Below are 21,942 nucleotides of genomic sequence, written 5' to 3'. Positions count from 1 at the left end.
TTTTACTCTCTGTGGCGATCGCTGGAACTTGAAAGTGTTCGAGGCCTGATAGTAACCATTGCCTCCTTGAGGGGTCGTGCCCCCTAGAGCTAAGAGATATACCAGAGTGATTGTCATGCTGTGCGTCTGGCGTACGTGATGCCATGTGTGACCCTTTAATAATGCTTGCGGGTGATGTAGAATCAAATCCAGGCCCTATGAGTGTCTGAAGCCAACACATTTGCCCATGTTCTTGAAATAATACGAGACCTCAAGGAAAGTTAAGAGCCTTTACTTTCTAAGCATGCTACCGCTGAGATCGAAATAAGACAACTCAAGCGTAAAGTAGAAATAGTAGATAAAGCCAATGTGGCACGTCTTCAGACGGGGCTGGTGCGGATGCCGACACCCTTCGTCTTGTGCCGACAGATTGAAAGCGGCTGACAGCAAAACCAAACTGCACGGTACAAATGTGACGTCGCTTGACGAACTAAGCGCTTCTGTGTCTGCAACCGCACCTTCCGGGGTTGTGAATGCTTTACGTATGTGACGCACCAACTGTCGACAATTACGAAGAGATGCGACGTTGCTAAAAAATTCGATGCTTTCGTCCAACCTCCTTTTTTTATGGTCTAGAAGACGACCCTAATGAGGATTGGCCAAATTCCGAAAAAAAAGAATTATGAATTTCTGTTCCGATAACCTCGACATTTCCATAACAAGCCCAAAAGTAGAGCGTGTTCGCAGGCTAGTCAGGTTCAACAAGGAAAAATGATGGCTTGTCATTGCCAAGTTTAGCTTTCCTCAAATAGAAGCAACATATTTTGTCAAATGCACGCAAGCTCAATGGATCTTCTTTTACATTCCCGAAGATTTTTCTTTGACAGCGCCACAAGCGCGTGAAAAGCTTCTGGAATACGCAAAAGCGCAGAACAAACCATTCAGGCTTTTTGTGGACAAGCTTCTCATTGATGCTAAAGCCACTGTTTCGGACAGTTCACGCCACGTAGCTGTACACTCTGAAATCTAGCGTGAGGCTAACACGCGCACGCGTAAGCAGCGTGAGTTAAAATCGCCATCATTATCAGTATTTTTTACTAACATTCGAAGTCTACTGCCCAAAGAGAGATGAGTTGTGTTATTACTTGGATTATAGTTACCCTGAGTTATTAGTACTCACGGAGACAAGGCTCTATTGCCACGGAACAAACGAAGAAATTTTCCCAAATAAAAGCAATTAAGCATATATTTGTGTGACCGGGTTGAAAAAAGAGGAGAGGGCATGTTGATAGTGGTCAAGAAGAAAGTCTCATCTTTTCCAATTGATACTAACCCTAAGAAACGAATAACTTAGGCCGCATGAGTTACATCTTCTGCTAAATTACTTCTAGGATGATGTTATCGTCCAACGTATGCCTCTATCACTAGGGAACTACATGATAACATAGCGGCCGCTACACAACTCTGTCCAGCCAACGTAATATATCTTTTTGAGGTTTCAATTATAATTATCCACTCATTGATTGGTCTGTAATGTTCACCACGTGTTGCACTTCAGCAGATTTTCTAGATGTAACACTTCACCACAACTTATCCCAAATTATTGACCACTGTACTCGTGCTACTATTATGTTGCACTTGGTTTAGATGACTGCACCAGACACGGCTGGACCGGCTTCTTAATCGAAGGTGTTAGTGGCCCCATAAACTCTTTAACTACACAATTAACCTACCATTGACATTTTCATGTGTAAAGACTAAAGCTATCCGGGATTATACCCGAGCTAATTACTATAGAATAAACACCGAATTAGAACTTTTTAATTAACTTTTTCTGCCGTCATTTGCTTCATGGTCCGTAAATGACAACTGGACGCATACTTAACGAAAAATATTAGAGTTAGTTGATAAGTATGGGTCACTAATTTTTATAGGAAACGCTAAAACTAACCCTGGGTTTACTGAACAGCTTCTATCACTACGAAAAAAAAAACGCTAGTAAAATTGCTGCTGGACGACGCGCCGTGGTTGCTGAGTGCCTATGGTGTTGGGCTGCTGAGCACGAGGTCGCGGGATCGAATCCCGGCCATGGCTGCCGCATTTCAATGGGACGAAATGCGAAAACACCCGTGTACTTAGATTCAGGTGCACGTTAAAGAACCCCAGGTGGTCGAAATTTCCGGAGTCCTCCACTACGGCGTGCCTCATAATGAGAAAGTGGTTTTGGCACGTTAAACCCCATAATTTAATACCGCGGGACGTAATAATTGTTAGAAATACATACTTTTATTGGCATAAATACAAGGAATTCCTACAAGCTTATTGTAAAGCATTAGGCGAAGTCAAAAGAAATACTATTCTCATGACTTGCCCTAATTTATCAGCTATATTAATAAAAACAATTCTTGGAAGTAATTTGCCCTAATTATTCTATAAACACATTGCGATACAGAATGCTATACAAACTCCGGTTTCTGAGGAACATTGTCCACTTGCCTTTAATGCCTATTTATTATCTGCTTTTACAGGAAGATTGTTGCAATGCGTCGTTCATTCCAAAACAAAACTTTGCCTTCATGGCACCAGGAGAAGACAGGCCTTGGAATAAGGACGCCCATGGAGCCTGTGGTTTCTTCAATTTTAATGTGCCCCAGGCGTTCTCTGACATCAGTGGTCGTGCCAAAAGAACTACGTCATCCTCCGGGATGGGGGATAGAAACACTAATTAAGCGTTTGACCCTGACCATCCACCACTGGATGCATCGAAGACAAGGGACCACACTGGCTCTTCTACTATCACCCTGGAGTCCACCGACAGCTCCATGGTTGAAGAAATAGAATCGGACAACAATTTCACACTTGCCGCGGGTCGTCGGTGAAAAGAAAGCTCAAGAGGACAAGATAGTGAACCAATGCCAAGGCCGGATACTCGTAAACAATTATTCACAGTTGCTTACGTCCCAACCACAGCAACTGACAATATTAACAGCCTGAACAGGCAAAGCTTAACAGTGTCTTTTGAACGAGTTTCTCCAGGCCAAGTCAGCGAGACTACAATTAACGCACGAAGGAACCTCCTCTCGGTTGACGTGAATAACAATTATGGATACGTTTAAGGTTGCCACGCTACTAGGAAACATTCCAGTGCACTCCCTTTTTTGTATCGAAAATGAACCTGAACTGGCGTTATCTCTGACATAGACAAAGAAATCACAGACACTGACCTTGAGAGGCTTTTGAACTCGATTCCACGAATAATGCACATTCACCGCTTCGGTCAATCCCGGTGTTTTACACTAGTCTGTGACTCTGAAACCATACCTCATTACATAAAAGTGGGACACGTAAGGAATCCTGAGCGCCCTTATATGCAAAACTGGTGTAATGTCACACGTGTTTCAAAATAGGACACATCAGCGTGGTTTGCAATGGCGATGTAAAATGCCAATGGTGTGGAAGTTGTGACCAAAATGATAGCTGCGATGCTACCTACCTAAAATGTCTAAACTACGCCGGTCCATCCGAAGCAAAATCAAAAGACTGCCAGAAAATCAAGGACGAAATGTCTGGGCTTCGAAAGATGGTGTGAGACAACCCCAGTCACAGGCACTCTGCTACATCGATATGCTGCCAAAGGCGCCAATCGCGACGAAGACGCCAGGAAGACAAGACTATTATCCGAACAGATGGACCATTGAACTCCTCGCTTGCCAAGTTTACTTCTGCGATCAAGATGCGAGCCCAGTATACCTTCTACGGCAGCAGAACGTGGAACAAAGACGCAGTACAAAACGACGCTCCCGCCCACGGACTCACATTGAATAACCGTCGCTTTCATCCAAACAGTCAGGCGTGAATTCGTCGGGTGATGTGTCTGCAAAAGTGGTTAAGAATGATAAGCGAGAAAATGAAAACGCGCGAAGTATGCTCAGGCGCGTCATAACTACGACTCGCTCACTTCTCTGTGGACGACAAACGCCAGTTGCTAAGACTGCGCTACATGTTCTAGATGCTTTGGAAACGCTCCTCACGACTCTACATTAAGGCATCATGGCGTTATCTTTTGAAAACTAATTACGAAGCTCCACAATAATGCAGTGGAACGCGAGAGGCCTACGAGGCCGCCTCGCAAACTTTCGGCAATGGATCTTCAAGTACCATTTCCCCGTGGCTGTAATACGTAAACCCAACTTGGCATCCTTAATGCGCATATGTGTGCCACTGTTGTGAAAGCAATTCTATGTGACGCAAGCATTATACCTGCATGGTTTCAGGTCACCAACGTCCCAGAAACACGTTCCTGGACAATACGGAGACAACTAGTGAGGCTTCAAATACCTGAAATTACGAAGAAGTCCCACATTTCTTACATTTGCTTGAAGCACCACACCCTGTCCCATATATTTACATTATATTGCCACGATTAGCAAGCAGCAGGAACTCATAAAAAAGGCAGGACACTTTAATTGCAGGCCAACTGAAAAAATTACCGACGATTACGTTACTTCCTAATGCGAAATTTGAGCGCAGCAAATAAGCTGTTTCACCTTTTCGATGGATTGAGGCAAAGAAATCGAGCAACACATGTATGCGCTATCACAGAATTTTTTTTTTATTTTTCACACGTATTCCTTTAACAAAGACTCCACTAACAGTTCTTGACAGTCATGAAGGAAGCTTTGTGGTCGGAGAAATAGACTGATATATGTTCGACTTGGTACACCAATGCTTGATTCTCAAAGACGAGATCTATACAAGTGCCTCGCGAGGTTGTCACAGCCGTGGGACGCGTTACGAGCGAGAGGAACGGGATGTTCTCCCGCATAAGTGTTAGGAAATTGCTGTTTGTCTTTATGTCAAGCCGCCACCGATCTGGCTCTCTGATTGCCACCGCACAGGGCGAACGGCAGCGGCAATTTCGGCTCGGGCGGTGCACATATACAGATCCGCCGCCACCGATCTGGCTCTCTGATTGCCACCGCACAGGGGTTGCATTGGAGGAGGAGCGAAGAAAGGAATTAAGTTCGAGCCGGCGCTTTGACAACCGGAGACTCGCAGGAAGAGGGGGGTGGCGTGTACACCCAGCGGCAAACGATGGGGGCAGAAGCGCGCGCAGCAAGCGGACAACACGATAAAGGGAGGAGGGAAGAGATAGCAGCGACTGACTGATGCCGCTGACGCCGATAGTGAGTCAACCCCAGCTGCGGAGTTGGTTTCAGGGACAACGCCACCGATGCCGACACAAACAATATGATACCCTCGCTTCCGCAGCGCTAAGAACCAGGTCTAGCCGTGGGAAGGTGGTCACGTATTCGTCGACGTGCCGGGGCCTACGTGAAATAACCGGCGCGTCGGCAACTGAAGAGCACCCTATCCGCCACACAAGAACAGGGGGGGGGGGGGGACCCTTTCCTCCTCTTTCTGCATGGCGGCGACGGTGTTCTATGCAGTCACGTTATCTTGACTCTCTAGCGGCGTCAGCGGCATCCAGCGGTATCAGTCGGTCGCTGCTAGCGCTGGGGGGGTGAAAGGGGGGCGGAGCTGGTTACGAGGCCGACGACAACGCCGACGACGACGCGAAGCCCAGGAACGGACGCCAAAGAGCTGCGCTCTAAAACGATCGTGCAAAAACCTCTTCTTCTCTTCCGCAATGCGCGACCACTTCGTCTTCCTCTGCGTGCAGCGTACTGGATGTGGCATTTGCCTCCCTCCAGAGATAGCATCGTCCTGATGCTCACCTAGCGGCAAGAAGATGTGTCAGACGAGGTGTGGGTACTTCATTCCGAACAATAGGGCTTTATGCGGTGCTTCGCCCTGGAGGAAGCAGGACTACCAGGATAACCTCATAGTTCTGGTCGCTGAGGCGCCGTAAAACCTTGTACGGAACAAAGTACCGCCTGAGTAGCTTTTCTGAAAGCCCTCGCCGACGGATGGGACTCAAAACCCACACTTTGTCGCGTGGCTGATATGTGATGTAGCGGCGCCGTAGATTGTAGCGTCTAGCGTCTTAGTCCTGTTGTCGGTCGATTCTGACGCGGGCGAGTTGTCTCGCTTCTTCAGCACGTTGAGCGAAAGCTTCAGCGTCCGTGCCTATATAACCGCAGCCATGTGGCAACATCGCATCGAGCATCGTCGTCACTTCACGGCCATGGAAAAGGCTAAATGGTGTCTTTCGCGTTGTTTCCTGTTGAGCAGCATTGTAAGCGAATGTGATGTACGGCAGAATGTCATCCCATTTCTTGTGCTCCACGTCTACGTACATACTCAGCATTTCGGCGATAGTCTTGTTCGAGCGTTTTGTTAGGCCGTTCATTTTCGGGTGATAGGCTGTGGTCTTTCGGTGAGCCGTGCCGCTGAGGCAAAGCACTGTCTTTAGAAGTGTAGCCGTAAAGGCAATCCTTCTGTCCGTTATTATCACCGCTGGTGCACCGTGCCTCAGAACCACGTTTTCAATAAAGAATCGCGCTGCTTCGACTGTGGTGCCATTTGGAAGGGCCTTGGTTTCTGCACAGCGGGTCAGGTAATGGGTGGCAACTATTACCGACTTATTACCAGTATTGGAAGTCGGGAATGATCCGAGAAGGTCCATACCGATTGGGCCGAATAGGCTCGTGGGCACTTGTATCTGGTTATAGTAGCGCAGCTGGTTTCATATATGGTGGTTTGCGACGCTGACAATCGACACACATGCGCACGTAATGTTTCACAAAGGTGGCAGTCCTTGGCCAGTAATATTTCTCTCTGAGTTGGGCCAGTGTTTGCGTGTAGCCGAGGTGGCCAGATGTCGGTTAATCGTGGCAGTCTTGCAAGAACTCATGACATAGGCACGTTTGGGCGACAAGTAGGTGGCTGCTTCCGCTTGCAGAGAAGTTCTTCTTGTAAAGAACATCATTACGGAAGCAGAATGATGGCAAGCTTCTTGCAAATGTTTTGGGCGCGCTTGTAATCCGGCCTTCTAAAAATTCAATAAGCGGAATCAGTTGGCTGTCTTCCCGCTGCTGACGAGCAATCGTGCCCGTGTCTAGAACACCTATAAAAGCCATGGCCTCGTCATCTTCTGTGACATCCTGCTCAATCGGTGACCTTGAACGGCAGTCGGCGTCGGAGTGCTTTCATCCGGACTTTCACACCACTGTCATATCGAATTCTTGAAGCCTTGGGCTCCAACACGCTAGTCGACCGGACGGATCCTTCAAGTTCGTCAGCCAGCAAAGTGAGTGATGATCACCGACAACACTAAAGGAACAGCCATAGAGATACGGGCGAAACTTCATAACGGCCCATGTTACCACAAGGCATTCCTTTTCTGTGGTTGATTAATTAGACTCAGCACGTGAGAGCGTCGCGCTCGCGCATGCAATGACTCTCTCGGCTGAGTCTTGACACTGCACGAGCACAGTGCATAGACCTACGTTGCTAGCGTCCGTATGAATCATGCTAGGAGCGTCGTCTTCAATGTGAGCCAGTACAGGAGGCGTTTGCAGGTGCTGTTGGATATCATTAAACGCTGCTTGTTCTTCTTCGCCCCATACGAAGACAACGTCTTCTTCTGTAAGGCGCGTTAGAGGTGCAGCTATATCAGAAAAAATTGGCTATAAATCTTCGGTAATACGAGCAGAGACCCAGGAAACGCCTCACTGTCTTCTTATCTGTTGGCGTTGGAAACTTTGCGGCAGCCGTGATCTTGTCGGGGTCAGGGCGGACGTCTTGATTACTAACAACATGAGCTAAGAACTGGAGTTCCTCGAAACCAAAGTGACCCTTTTCTGCTTTCAGTGTTAAGCCGGCGGACCTAATCGTTTGTAGAACCGCCAGCAGCCGTCTGAGGTATTCCTGGAACGTTTGCGAAAAAACTATGACATCGCTGAGGTATACTAGGTATGTCTGCCACTTCAGGCCTGACGGAACCATATCCATGAGTCGCTGAAAAGTTGCTGGAGCTGAGCATAAACAGAAAGGCAGGACCTCGAATTCGTAAAGCCCATCAGGCGTTACGAAAGCAGTCTTTTCAATGTCTCTCTCGTCAACCTCGATTTGCCAATAGCCACTTTTGAGGTCCATCGACGAGAAGTAGCGGGCATGCCTCAGCCTGTCGAGAGAATCGTCGATACGCGGTAATGGGTATACGTCTTTCCTTGTCACCCGGTTCAGCTTACGGTAGTCGACACAAAAACGTAGACTGACGTCTTTCTTTTTGACCATCACTACCGGCGATACCCACGGGCTTTTCGATGGTTGGATAACGTTGTCGTCAAGCATTTTCTTCACTTGCTCTCGGATCGCTTAGCGCTATTTTGGTGTTACACGGTGCGGCTTTTGTAGGATTGGTCTCGCTGTCTCCTCAGTTGATTTCCGGGGTTTCGTAAGTGGCGCCTGACCAACTCTGGATGTCGACGAGAAGCAATCGCGAAACTGGTGAAGCAGGTCCACAAAACGCTGCCTCTCCGCTAGTGATAAGCTCGCGCTCACTTCAAGAACAGGTAACGGTGCCGAAGGGTCTTTCTCTCCTTGTTGTAATGCAAAGCATTCGCCAAATTCCGCAGTCTCGTCGAGGTAAGCAACTGCTGCGCCTTTTGCAATGTGTCGTCGTTGCTTGCTGAAGTTTGTCAGCAGTAGTTCTGTTTCCCCATGCATTACTTTGACGAGACTTCTGGGTACTGCTGGACATTGGAACAGTTGCCGACGACTCGAAAAATGTAAGCTCAAGGTGCGGTAATGGCACGTTTCTGCCATTGATGAAAAAAAAACGCTCAAGTTTGTCGGTCTGTGCAACAGACGCAGTACGTGCAAACGGAAAGTCGCTTAAAGAACATAGTCCACCGGTGTCAGCTGGAGCTGTTTGTTCTTGGTGCATTTCTTAACGGGACACCGGAAATAGTTTCGCCCCGGTACACCAGAGCGCTAACTTTCCTATACGCCAATGGTCGACGCTAGCTTGCCGGAGAGCAATGTGCGCATTCATACAAACGACACGAATTATTCCCTTGTGGCAGCTCAACCGCTGGCACTATACTTTTCCGCGGTACAGCTGTCGGTTCCAACTCAATATAGCACCATATCCCACGGTACCACTGACGCTAAACTTTAAGCAGTATATTTGATACTTCCTTCAGGCGCCCTTGCTTACCATTCTGCACGCACTGCAGCGTCGAGATGCACCTTTGTACGCGACCGTCCAGCGCATCAAAAGTTGTGCGACGACGCGATGCTCTGTGTGAAGTGGTGACAGCGTTAACCTCAACGCTGGTTCCACGTCTCGTGGTGTATTCCAAATGATACACCCATGATATTGTTTATTGTCTCCTCACCACTGTCGTATTGCAAGAAGCGCTGAACACCGAAATTTGGCGCCCAAGTAACCGTCAATTAGCGTCAATAAGCGCAAACATAAATGAAAGCTTCGTTCAAACGGATTCCTATACTTCGCGTAAAATCAGCATATCTTTTTGCCAATTGTTTTCAGGCAAGAAAGCCATCGGCGCAAATTGTAATCTAATAAATATCGTCATTAACAAGCATTCCTCATGCGCATATCTAACTCTGAAACTGTGTTTTCAGCAGAGAGGCGGAGCTGCTGAATAGAACTACTGCAAACGTATTAATTACATCAGAAATTTAAAATCATCCGCTCATGTTACTCATATGCGAACGTCCAGAGAAGTAATTTTTTTTAAAGGGAGCTGCAGCAAATACCGCAGTGCAGATACCACAGAACACCAAGAAAATTCAAAGGTTCGACAATTTTTAAGTTTTCACGACACGTGTCCGACTGCCGCTCCGACCTTAAAAAGAAAGCACAGATGAATGAAGTTGCCCGTTTTCATAACAACATACAGGAGGCTCTAATTTCTAGCTTAGTTCCACTCAATTGGCGGTAATATTGAAGTTGGCGGTGAAACGCAATATCTTCAAGACGGGACTAAGATAGCCCCAACGGAAGTCCACGTTCAAGCCTCATGAAAATATGTAAAACTCTTGCAATTACGACAGCCTTTTTTTGTTTCTACTACTCAAGCCTCGGATAGAATTTCGGTTATACTTAGCCATAAGTGCACAAGGAAGGTCGCCATATGAGTCTGCGTCGTGCCTTTCAACGACATTATTCATTTGCAAAAGGGTCCACGTCGTACCAGAGCAAGTCCATTTTTTTATCGCGTGCTTTACCAGCCCGTATTCTACATAATGTCGCTTATAAACGAGCACAGTAGGCGGCGTTATTTACTTTGAGAGAGGTATAAAGCCACGGTATAGCTGCCGAAGAATTATAGAGGACGAGCGCCGAGACTCTTAGCGAACTCTTAAAAAGTAGTTACAAAATAATTTCCATTGAATTTGTCCGGTTTGTGTCACCCAGCGTCGTCATGCAGATTAACAGCAGTAAGACGAACCTCCGTACGACAAAGCGGTGCACAAGCCTAAACACTCAACAAGCTGTGGTCTTTCTGTGCTCCGCTCACAGCAGCCACTATCAGTGTAGTGCGTTACTTCACGGTTGCCGCCGACGTGCAAACTATTCGACACGCCACCTGGGTACCTATTCCCCATCTTGCCTGCTTAGCTGCCACTAGTACGCGTACAAGATTGAACCTTGCTGCTGACCATGTCTTTAGGTTATCGATTTACAGTCCTGCACTGCGGCCATCGTCGCCGTTACGGTGGCTAGCTCTCTTGGCCTCGAGTGGACCTTCTTTTTCCCGGCATCAAGGAATAAGAAGGCGCTAATTTTATCAGTGACTTTGCATCAGACAATGTTTTATTGTTTTATACGAAGCCCGTATCGGCCCTTTGCGTATTACCTCAGAGAAATCGGTCACCTGCTTTAGTTCAGCACCTGCAGCAGTCTGTCCAGTAAAATCCATAAAGATTAAATTTAAAATATTGCATTTGATTAACGACGGCGGGTGATATGGCAGCTGACCTTTGACCACCTTGATTTCTCCTTCAGGAGTGCCGCCCACAGACGGTGCTGCTATTTTCAATTCAAAACAGCGCTCCTAAGCTTATTCCTTGCTCTACGTCGCGGAGCCCATTAACGTCTTTCGAAGAAAAAAAATGAAGTTCACCACCGCGCAATTGACAAGAAACAAGACATCATTTTCGCTAACTGCCATGTCATTGCGCTGTCACTCAAACTGATCACCTTGACGTAGCCGGACGATCTATTTAGGAGGCTGTCAGTGGCATTGCTGTCGTTTTCTCAAGAGGGTGATGTAGGCCATCTCGTTAGCGTACAGTGGCCTAAAGAAAATGGAATGGTGTCGCAAAAAGAGTCCGTGTTACTTACCTCAAAGCCCGGCCTACCACCTGGGTTACCATATCGTTACTAACTCTTTCACGTCGTCAATGGTTTGACGAGGATTTCGCAAACACGTACTCCTTTCTGATCGAATAATGTGATAGCCCCGAATGTAAATTTTGTGCTTGCTAACGTGTGGCGACGCATCCTATTTGTGAGTGTCCATGGAAACAAACAGCTGTTTCCACCGTGGTTGGAAAACTCCGCAGCTGCCCCCTACATGAACAGAAAGTTATTTGATCTTGGTTCCATGAACAATGGTTAAAGCATTTGTTCTTTGAAACCATTGTACTACGTGACAGATTCAGCACGTTATGAGGAGCCTCTTCGCATGTCCACAGAGAGTTACTTTTCCTTTTCCCTTTCAGAGAGCAGCCTGTACTGTACTATACTATACCATACTGTACTGCACTATACTGGCTCTACAGGACAAGCTACCCATAGAGCCCATGCATTGAAATCGGGAACTGCAAGAGCACTGCTATGTTGCTACGCTGAGGTTGCCAGCTCCTGAGACACTTGCTAGACTTGGCGACAGTAGTGAGGTTTATTGTGGCAACTTATAACTTCTAGCAGTAGTAGCAGCGTAACCGCGTCTCGCTTGTAGTGGTGTGATGTGGTTTGCGTGCAGCACACCACATCACACCACGTGTGTGTGGGGTGTGTAACTTTTTCAAGTTGGTTCTTTATTCTATGGTGTGGGTGTAGTCGATGTTGTCCGTACAGGTGGCAGTTATCCAACCGCAGGATGGTCCTGGTAAAGTTTCCAGCGGTATGCAGTTTTCAACGGTCACGCACTGTTTGCTGTTGCAACTGTCACTCGACGAGGTTATGAGTTAGGAGCTCGAAGCTGTAGTCGACAGATTCCTCGTTGGCGTTCCGTAATTCTCATCACACGGGCACGGTATGTTGCAGAGGCCGCGGGGCACTTCTTTCGTTGCGGAGTGCTTTACTCGTCGCGAACATAGATCGTTTTTTTTTTTACAAATACTGATGCATCTAGAGGGCACATGCAACTGACAAACGGAGGTCTCAGGAAAGCATTTGAAATTGTAATAAAGCAGGCAGCGCAGGATCTCCAGGACTCCCAAGGGGTAGTGGGAGGATCAAAGCTCAAATGTCGAGATACTTTAAATGCAACTGCGCCCATGATGTCTATTCTGCCTCGGTGCAGTGAGTGCGATTAACCAGAAGAATATGGAGGGCATCCAGTGCCGTCGCGAATGCGAGCGACGATATATATAGCTCACGTCACTGGGCGTATGTAGTAATACTAGAGTTAGTTGTATGAACTGTATGCATAATACACTTTGTTACGGTACCTTCAAGAAATGTGTCTATAGCACGTTGTAGGTATGTTTGTTCGTACCGTGTCTAATCCTATTCCCCCCAAATACACACCCCTTTTTTCTATATGTATTCATATAATCCCTTCCCATGAAAGATTGACCAGTTGAAGTTGCCAACTTGTCAATAAACAATAACTGTCATAGGCATTACCGTAATAACGACAATTCCACGATGAGACTGTTTACTTTTATTTTTTATTATGTCACTGAGAACTCTACGTAAAACCTCATTTTGTATTTCTAAGAGAAGCGTAGGGCGTTTGCGCATTTGGATATCAAAGCTTAATCCAGTGTGCAATACACAGACAAAGGAGCTGCTACACCATGAACTGCAGCATTGAGCGCCACATAACACATACGTAATTAAAGGCGAAAAACATAGAGAGAAGCTTCAAAATACGCTTTGTAGTGCTGCAAAGTATAACATATTTTCCATGTTTACACCAAGTGTTACACCACGATGAAGCTGGTCTGTGCCTTGGCGCGGGCGAGTGTCGGCCTGGCTGCCTGGCTCCAGTGTAAATAGCCTGTAAATAGCATGTTTTATCTGTGTCTTTCTACACGTAACAATATTAAGAATCATCCTTGTCTGCATGAATGCTTTCAATTTCTAAATGCTGTAGTAACCATCACTATTGGTGCAAGTCCCCCCCCCCCTCATCTGTGCAGCAAGTGCCATAGCTCTAAATTCAATTTTTCCTTTATTGTGTCACAAGGGGTCTGATATGTGAACATTAGTTGTGGTACATTCTTTTATTACCCCGGTGTAGAGAAAAAGCATCAATAAATTGTTGTTTTTGTTGTTGTTTTCTTTGCATGGCTTGTTTTTTGGTTTGTTTCTGAATTTTTCAAGCAGCAGTCTCATGATGCTAAAGTGACTCATGTAATGACATTCATGGGCTTTCGTATTGCAAAAAAAAAAAAAAAACACACATTTCCCGGCCCATTGTTTGCTATCCCATTATTCGCATAATGTCGCAGAGTAACCTACCTATACTGAGTTGCTTGACCTCCACTGAAGAGTCTTACATTTTCAAATACCATTCTTTCCATAAAACCATTTAACACTTCTCATAATTTCTGTACTGTGGATTTCTGATACGCCGCATTCACCATTATTGCTTCTTGTTTCTGACTACAAACGTCTTCTTTATTTAGAGCTTAAATTTTACGTTTGGAACACGCACAAGGCCTTGCCATTGCATATCTCCGTAAAAGGGAAACTTGTTTCATTGAACATTTGCAAAATCCAATAGATTGATGAATGCAGCTTGCAGTGCGATTTCACTGAATAAGCCACAAAATAAATAATCTCACATGGTAAATTACAGCACATATTATTATGACATACGAGATATATTACACTAATGTGGTGGGTTCTCTTGCTTATGCAGCAAGATAACCGGTGGGCAAGAAAAATTTTATTTTTTTGTACCCTTTGTAGACACTGATTTAAGGAAAAGGAGCTCGAGCTTTCCCCATGATCTACTTATTTTACCTGCGACTAAACTCCACAAAAATGTTTGTCCTAGCTGCTTCGTGGCATGTGAAATTACGTCATTGCATATGTGCGTGTTGCCCAAAAATAATTGAATTTTGGAAATGCTCGTAGGGCTCTGATGTGCATATCTGCACTTCATGGATACATGTAAAAGACTCAGCATCAAGTGCAAGTGAACGGCTCCTAATGCCCGGAGTCGATCATACAAATAGATTAGCTGCGCACACTTGTCACCAGAAAAGATATGTGACATGGAATGGAGTGCAAGTTAGTGTGGAAAACATTGCACAGTCAATAAAACGCTTACGCTATTAATGTGCTGGTTCATGCACTTGATTTCGTCTGTATTAGGCACTCACCTGTTGATTGCGTCTTGGCACAGAAATACCCGGCACACCAGTAGGCTTCAATGGCTTTCTGCTGTGGCCTTTCTAGAAGCATGATTTTTTAACGTCCAATAATTAAACAGATTCTATGACCAAGTTGTAGATTCGCCGATACAATTGCGGTTGCGCTGATCCACCTGTTCAGCAATTGCCTGTTACTGAGAGGAAACCTGCAAATGAAAATAGCGCTTAGCATGTTCATTGCCTTCTTTATTTATAACTTTGCAGACAAAGTGATAAGGAATGAACTGCTCTACTGTGACGCTTCTCAAACGATTATGAAGCATCACGAAAGCTGTCTACTCACGTGATGTTCTGAACAAGAAGATACATTTGTTTACTTACATATGAATGTATATACCAGAGCCCTTCGGGGCTTTGGTGTGGCACCAAGGCACGAAGGTGCCATCGCGTCCGATTTCGTAGCGCGATCACATGTAAAACTTAAACTGTACCAAACGAAACTACTACGCAGTCCAAAACACACAGAGATTGGTAACCGAAATTTGCGCCATGCTTTATTGAATTAATGCGTATCTCATGATTTACAGAAATTACGTACTTAGCAAGCGCTTCCTTTAAGCTTATTATTCACACATCACCTTCATAAAGCCATCAGGTATGTGTTTTTTTTTTTAATCACAAGGCATAAGTTGACCTGTACTTGTTTTCAGCTCACTGAATAGTAATTGCGCTGGCGACATTGACTAGTACCAACAGGGCGGCGCCCTAGCGGTTGACCACCTTTCGGCCCAGCTTTTCCTGTAGAGTTGGTTATATTAAATTTATGCTCTTAGGCACCCATTTCTGCGGCGAGCGTTGGCGTTGGCATCGGCGTAAGCGAGCGAACGAGCACAGCGAAAGGTGAAAGCGAACACGGAGCGCAGCGGGCAGACAAAAAGACGCAAGGGGGAAAGCCGAGAGGAGGGTGCAGCGCAACCAGGAAGTGGAAAGCGTAGAAGTGTAGGCCGAAAGCGGTCAGGAGGAAAGCGGAGAGCAGGCATGACCAGGCATGCGCGCAGCGCGGAAACAAATTGCTGGCATGGGCTTCAGACCCGCTGCGCATGCGCTACTTCGCGTGTGGCGACGCCGCCACTAGAGCTCCACGCGAGCCACGCGTTCCTGTGTTTACGCTTTCTTTCTCGACAGTGAGCGACGCAACCGGTTGAAATGGTTCGTCTGCTGCTACTGCTAAATGAGCTGCCCGAGCGGAGCCTCTGCGCCACCGCGGTGACCACCTTATCCTTCAGAATCAAATTCTTTGCCATAATATATCGTGAACTCAATATCCCTAAACAGCTGCGCTCGAAATTAGCATTAGGGAGTATCGTAATCGTCGGTGAAGTTCTTTAACTCATTGCTAACCCGCCGTGGTTGGTCAGTATCTGTTGTGTTGGGCTGCTGAGCACGAGGTCGCGGGATCGAATTGCGGCCACGGCGGCCGCATTTCGATGGGGCGAAGTGCGAAAACACCCGTGTGCTTAGATTTAGGTGCACGTTGAAAAACCCCAGGTGGCCGAAATTTCCAGAGTCCTCCACTACGGCGTGTCTCATAATCAGAAAGTGGTTTTGGCACGTAAAACCCCATGTTTTTTTTTTTTAACTGATTGGTTTTATTTCTCAACTTTTCTACTCCTTTACCTTTCACCCAGCATATGCTAGAAAACGGGACATCTATTGTAGTTACCTTCCATTTTTCTTCTTCAATGTTTATCTCTCAAACATAGCGAGGGGAAAACTAAAGAAGGAAAAAGAATGCACTTATACAGTGAAGAGTAGACACCGAATGTATAACCACTAAAAGTGCTGATTTAGGTGCCTGTAACACGCACTAAAGCTGTCTAAGTCATATAGAGGGCAAAATGCTTTCCCTTAAGAATCATCATGATCACCATAATCATCATCAGCCTACCTTTACGTTCGCTGCAGGACCAAGGCCTCTCCCTGCGTTCTCCAATTACCCTTGTCCTGCGCCAAATGCTTTCCCCTAGCGCCTGCGAAATTCTGAATTTCATCCCCTTACCTAATTTTCTGCTGCCTTCGACGGCGATTCCCCTCTCTTGGCAATTATTCTGTAAATCGAATGGTCCACCGCTTATTCATACTACCAATTACATGGCCTGTCCACTCCATTATTTCCCTTACCGTCAGCTAGAATATCGGCTATCCCCGTTTCCTCTCTGAGCCGCATCTCTCTCTTCCTGTCTCTTAAAGTTACGCCCACAATTCTTCGTTTCATCGCTTTTTGCGCGGTTCTTAGCTTGTTCTCGAGCTTCTTTCCCAAGCTACAAGTTTCTGCCTCACATGTTAGCACAGGAACAATCCAGTGATTGTACAGCTTCCTTTTCACTGATAGCGGTAAGCTCCCTGTTAGGATCTGGCAATACGGCCGTATGCGCACCAACTAATTCTTATTCTGTAAATTTCCTTCTCACGATGAGGGTCATCATCATCATCGGCCTGGTTACACCCACTGCAGGGCAAAGGCCTCTGCCTTACTTCTCCAACTACACCGGTCATGTACTAATTGTGGCCATGTTGTCCCTGCAAACTTCTTAATCTATTCCGCCCATCTAACTTTCTGCCGCCCCCTGCTACGCTTCCCTTCCCTTGGAATTAAGTCCGTAACCGTTAATGACCATCGGTCATCTTCCTTCTTCATTACATATCCTGCCATGCCCATTTCTTTTTCTTGATTTCGACTAAGATGTCATTAACTCGCGTTTCTTCCCTCACCCAATCTGCTCTTATCCCCTAACGTTACACCTATCATTCTTCTTTCCATAGCTCGTTGCGTCGTCCTCAATTTAACTAGAACCCTTTTCGTAAGCCTCCAGGTTTCTGCCTGGTACATGAGTAATGGTAAAACACAGCTGTTATACACTTTTCTCTTAAGGGATAATGGCAACCTGCTGTTCATGAGCTGAGAATCCCTGCCAAATGCAACCCAGCCCATTCTTATTCTTCTGATTATTTCACTCTCATAATCCGGATCCGCGGTCACTACCTGTCCTAAGTAGATGTATCCCCTTACCGCTTCCAGTGCCTCGCTACCTATCGTAAACTGCTGTTCCCTTCCGAGACCGTTAAACATTGCTTTAGTTTTCTGCAAATTAATTTTTAGACCCAGCCTTCTGCTTTGCCTCTCCAGGTCAGTGAGCATGCTTTGCAGTTGGTCCCCTGAGTTACTAAGCAAGGCAATATCATCAGCGAATCGCAAGTTACCAAAGTATTCTCTTATCCCCAATTCTTCCCAATCCAGGTCTCTGAATACCTCCTGTAAACACGGTGTGAATACTATAGGAGTGATCGTATCTCCCTGCCTGACACCTTTCTTAATTGGGATTTTGTTGCTTTCTGTATGGGGGACTACGGTGGCTGTGGAGTCGCTATAGATATTTCAGTATTTTTACATAGATCCGCAACATTATAGTACATGATATCACGAACTGTATTGCACATCATAATGCTGTGCGTTAATGCAGTTCATCATCATGCAGTTAATCATCAGCATAATGCACTTAATCAACAAGCGTAAGAGAGCTGACATAAGGATGTATAATATAGATAGAATTGAACATGCTCTCAGGAACGGAGGAAGCCTAAAAGCAGTGAAGAAGAAACTAGGAATAGGCACGAATCAGATATATGCGTTAAGAAAGAAAGCCGGCAATATCATTACTAATATGGATGAGACCGTTCAAGTGGCTGAGGAGTTCTATAGAGATTTATACAGTACCAGTGGCACCCACGACGATAATGGAAGAGAGAATAGCCTAGAGGAATTTGAAATCCCACAAGTAACGCCGGAAGAAGTATAGGAAGCGTTGGGAGCTATGCAAAGGGGGAAGGCAGCTGGGGAGCATCAGGTAACAGCAGATTTGTTGAAGGCGGGTGGGCAGATAGTTCTAGAAAAACTAGCCACCCTGTATACGCAATGCCTAATGACTTCGAGCGTACCGGAATCTTGGAAGAACGCTAACATAATCCTAATCCATAAGAAAGGGCACGCCAAAGACTTGAAAAATTATAGACCGATCAGCTTACTGTGCGTTGCCTACAAGGTATTTACTAAGGTAATTGCAAATAGAATCAGGAACACCTTAGACTTCCGTCAACCAAAGCACCAGGCAGGATTCCGTAAAGGATACTCAACAATAGACCGTATTCACACTATCAGTCAGGTGATAGAGAAATGTGCGGAATTTAACCAACCCTTACATATAGCTTTCATTGATTACGAGAAAGCGTTTGATTCAGTCGAAACCTCAGCAGTCATGGAGGCATTACGGAATCAGGGTGTAGATGAGCCATATGTAAAAATACTGGAAGATATCTATAGCGGCTCCACAGCCAATGTAGTCCTCCATAAAGAAAGCAACAAAATCCCAATAAAGAAAAGCGTGAGGCAGGGAGATACGATCTCTCCAATGCTATTCACAGCGTGTTTACAGGAGGTATTCAGAGACCTGGACTGGGAAGAATTGGGGATAACAGTTAATGGAGAATACGTTAGTAACTTGCGATTCGCTGGTGACATTGCCTTGCTTAGTAACTCAGGGGACCCACTGCGATGCATGCTCACTGACCTGGAGAGGCGAAGCAGAAGCGTGGGTCTAAAAATAAATATGCCGAAAACAAAAGTAATGTTTAACAGTCTCGGAAGAGAACAGAAGTTTACAATAGGTTGCGAGACACTGGAAGTGGTAAGGGAATACATCTACTTAGGACAGGTAGTGACTGCGGATCCAGATCATGAGACTCAAATATTCAGAAGAATAAGAATGGGCTGGGGTGCGTTTGGCAGGCATTCTCAGATCATGAACAGCAGGTTGCCATTATCCCTCAAGAGAAAAGTGTATAACAGCCGTGTCTTACCAGTACTCACTTACGGGGCAGAAACCTGGAGGCTTACGAAAAGAGTTCTACTTAATGGAGGATGACGCAACAAGCTATGGAACGAAGAATTATATGTGTAACGTTAAGGGATAGGAAAAGAGCAGATTGGGTGAGGGAACAAACGCGAGTTAATGATATCTTAGTTGAAATCAAGAAAAAGAAATGGGCATGGGCAGGACATATAAGGAGGAGGGAAGATAACCGATGGTCATTAAGGGTTACGGACTGAATTCCAAGGGAAGGGAAGAGTAGCAGGGGGCGGCGGAAGGTTAGGTGGGCGGATGAGATTAAGAAGTTTGCAGGGACAACATAGCCACAATTAGTACATGACCGGTGTAATTGGAGAAGTATGGGAGAGGCCTTTGCCCTGCAGTGGGCGTCACCAGGCTAATGATGATGATGATGATGATGATGATGATGATGATGAACGTAAAACTGTTGCAATATGTTTTATTCCAATCTCGTAAGGTCAAATTTGCGTAACCGCCCAGGCAAGCATCGAGCGGTCACCCGCAGTGTTGTCTCAACAGACCAATCATAGGCTCTCGTTCATAGGAGCTCCTTTTGTTGCTTGAAAAACGAATAATATTACCTACGCTGAGCGGTTTGTCTTATATAATTGGTTGACAAAAGGCGACGAGCACACTTTTTAGGTCCTAAAACGATCATTGGCCTCATTCCAACGAACATGGTCGGGCACCTTCTTTTCGGAGCGCATCTGTCAGTGGGCGTGATATCTGAGAGTAATTGAGGATATACCATTGGTGATGCCCCGCGATCCCCAGAACCAATCTTATGCCTGTCATTGTTCACGGTTGAGAAAAGTTAGTGATATATCGGAGGGCCACTGTCCTCCCTGATCAAGGACATGCCCAAGATAAGTAAGCTGCGTACACCCAAAGTTGCACTTGCAGCCTTTACCGTGAGACCTGCGTCCCGCAAACGTGGTACTACAGTTTTTGTGGCAGCTATGTGTTCGTCCCAGCTGTTCCAAAAGATCGCCACATCATCCAAATACAGGATCGCGTAGGCTTGCAAGTCTTGGAGAACAATGTCTGTCAGCTTCGAAAAGCTAAACGGTGCGTTCTTCAGACCGAAACATAGCATGACGTGTCGAGAGGTACCAATTGGGTAATAAAGGCCGCGTAATGACTGGCACTTTCTGACACGGGTACCTGCCAGTACCTTCTAAGTGTGGAAATGTACTTCGTGCCCCTCACGCCACCTGCTCCTCTATGTTTGGTATGGGGTAAGCTTGGTCTTTCGAGCCAGCATTCAATTGCTATAGACACGGACGAGGCTGCACCAGGTTATTTGCCACTTCGCTTTTAGGAGGGTTACGAGGAATGTTTAATCACTGTTCGTTGGATCAATTATTGTGTGTTTGAGTGTTCGTTTATTTCCGCCTCCATTATTTCTCTGACGATATGAGGTGAGACTAATATGGTTTTGACCTGATTGGTTCGTCGGATGTTAGCTCAGTGTCATGAGTGATGAGGTTTATCTTTCCTGGCCGGCTACTAAACAGTGCTGAAACTCATTAAAAAGCTCCCGAAAGTCTCTTACTAGCTTGGTGTAGAGAGCCAGCAGTTTACAGACAGATCCAATATGTCATCTATAGTGTGCTCCACGCATGTCTCTCCATCCAAAACTGGAATTTCGACCGCTACCTCCTCTGATGCATTCAGTACTGCATTCACAACCAAGGACTTCATTAAATTGCAGTGCTAAATGCTCACTTTACACTTTCCTGGAATTTTTAAGGTGTGATTACTGTCCGAGATCTTGTGTGCAACCTTCCCTATTGCAAAAGCCAGCGTCTTCCAGTGCCTTCCTGTAGTGTGAAACCAGCGCGTTTTTTTGGAACTGGATCATACTGGGCACGCTGGCGCTCGGTGGGACTCACTGGGACACCAGTGAGAACGCGGGATAAGAGCTGGGTCACACTGGAAGAGACGCTGGTTCCACTGCCGTGACGCTGGGGCGCACTGGTTTGTGCTGTACAGGCGCTGGTTCTCGCTGCAGTTCGCTGGTTCGCACTGGAAACTGCGCTGGTTGTGTTTGTGCCGCGCTGGTTGCAGTACCCAAGGACCAGCGCTGCTGAATATTAAAGGCTTTAGACAATTTCATCGTTTGATACTAGTCTCTTGTTCCAAATAGCACTATATCTTGGGGTAATAAACCTACATTTCGTGTCGCAGCTTGGAAGAAAGGTGCGTGAGCTGCCCTGTTTATTCATGCACATTTGACTCTGAAGATGACTTTCGTTTTTTGCATTTTCTCTTTTGACTGGGCGGATAGCTAAATTCTTGAACAAAACCACGCAAACGCAGTGGACTCCGCGTTTTTTAGTAGTTCGCACGTAACATATGACTGGTAGTTCTCGCCGTTGTCGCAGTGTTGTGAAGTGGACACGAACTCCAGAAGTCGTTCAGACGCGCTCGAACGGACCCTGAGTTCGAAGCCTACCGCTGACTGATATTGTCGCACCGATAACAAAGCTGAAGTGATTCGCGCGGTTCCACTTTCCCT

The sequence above is a fragment of the Dermacentor andersoni genome, chromosome 1 (genome assembly GCF_023375885.2).
Source record: "Dermacentor andersoni chromosome 1, qqDerAnde1_hic_scaffold, whole genome shotgun sequence".
NCBI lineage: Eukaryota > Metazoa > Arthropoda > Arachnida > Ixodida > Ixodidae > Dermacentor > Dermacentor andersoni.
Note: the sequence above shows the minus strand (reverse complement) of the source record.